The sequence below is a fragment of the Rhinopithecus bieti genome, unplaced genomic scaffold (genome assembly GCF_001698545.2).
Source record: "Rhinopithecus bieti isolate Rb0 unplaced genomic scaffold, ASM169854v2 scaffold_13349, whole genome shotgun sequence".
Lineage (NCBI taxonomy): Eukaryota > Metazoa > Chordata > Mammalia > Primates > Cercopithecidae > Rhinopithecus > Rhinopithecus bieti.
In genome coordinates, this window is record NW_016807772.1 from 3,168,320 (window position 1) to 3,170,330 (window position 2,011).

Consider the following 2,011-nt stretch of genomic DNA (forward strand, 5'->3'; position numbering starts at 1 on the left):
CTCCGCCTCCCGGGTTTACGCCATTCTCCTGCCTCAGCCTCCCGAGTAGCTGGGACTACAGGCGCCCGCCACCTCGCCCGGCTAGTTTTTTGTATTTTTTAGTAGAGACGGGGTTTCACCGTGTTAGCCAGGATGGTCTCGATCTCCTGACCTTGTGATCCGCCCGTCTCGGCCTCCCAAAGTGCTGGGATTACAGGCTTGAGCCACCGCGCCCGGCCGTAAAAGAATAATCTTAAAGTTTCTTGTTCTTCTCTCGACTATAACCATTAGCTCTAGGGATAATTATATATCAATGTACTCAAACTGAATATGCTAAATTGTCTTTCTATCATCACTAAAGTTGTTGGTTAGAGATAATATATCATAAAAGGGATTGTAACTCTGTAGGTAAATGTTACAATATTAACCATATCCCATCATCAATGAAGATATTAAAAAGTATATAAACAGGCCCTATCATGGATACTTCTAAAGTCAGCCTTTGACCTAAATCTGAGGCAATCATTGTTTGCAAAAATCCGTTTTCAAAGTTTACTTTTCCCTTCCCTACTTACTCTCTCTCTGGTGGAAGCTTTAACAGTGGAAGAGAATCTAAATAGTGAAACAGTGTACCTGAAACAGTGTATCTACCATAAACTACTAATGTTGGTATAGTATTTTGTTAAATTAAGTTTAAAATAAAAGCAAATGGAAATTAATTTTAAATTAATTTTAAAACACATGTAAGACAGAAAAAAATCAGGAAAATGACAATGCCTAGTTTTGTTTTTTAACTTTTCCCAAGGTGCATCTGCAATCAAATACATTATCTGGATGCTTACCATAGTTGAGATGACAAAGGAAAAAATGGTAGAGAAAGGAGAGAAGTAAGAGAGAATATTACTCCTGCCAAAGCAAGTCCACTTCTTCAGAAATAACAAGTGGAGCCAGCATAGAAACCTAAAACTATCAGTGACATCAAATCCATGACCACTCAAGTCTTGGCAAATACAGAAAAGGCCCCCAAAACATCAAGAGAGGAATTATCACCAGGGGCTGCGCAGGAGAACTTACACCATCAAGAAGGAGGAAAATTCATTCACTCAAGCCCAACTCATTTGAACACCTTGATAATGAACACTGCAACAGGCATGGGAAAAACAATGATGAGCAAGATGTGATCACCTCCAGATAATCTCAGTCTAATAAAAATGGGGCTCCAGGAACTGCACTTAAAAGCCCCAGAGTATTGGGAGGCTGAGGCAGGTGGGTCACAGGGTCAGGAGTTCAAGACCAGCCTGGCCAAGACGGTGAAACCTCATCTCTACTAAAAATACAAAAATTAGTCAGGCATGGTGGCGGGCGCCTGTAATTCCAGCTACTCAGGAGGCTGAGGTAGAGAACTGCTTGAACCTGGGAGGTGGAGGCTTCAGTGAGCCGAGATTGTGCCACTGCACTCCAGCCTGGGTGACAGAGCGAGAGCAAGACTCCATCTCAAAACAAAACAAAAAAAAGGCCCCCGAGTAATAAAACTCACTCATTCTCATTCTCTTTTACCCACTGTCACTGATTACACTTCCCAAGCAGCAAGTATCATTGTATAATAGCTTTTCTATTTTTTAGGTCTGGTAATTTACAGAAAGGACTGCACACTTTTTTCAACCTGCATGTTGGACCCTGAAGGGCTGTCAAGCCCCCCTGTTGAGAAGAAAGTGAGTGTGAATAGACTCAGTGGGAAGCAGCATTATGGAACAGAGATTTGGGCATAAAATAGCAGCAGGGATGCATATACACCACATACACACCTCTCCTGGCTGTGAGATCCTTTATAGTCCACAAGCCTGTCTTTGGAAAATATATGATATATTATCTCTAACCAACAAATTAAGTGATGATAGAGGGTAAGACAGGGTTTAGACAATTTAGCATATTCAGTTCAAAACAAAATTGAAATATAATTAAATATATTTTTTGAGAAAATTGAGATGTAATATATATTGAGAAGAGAAATTTTCTCAAACTATATATAACT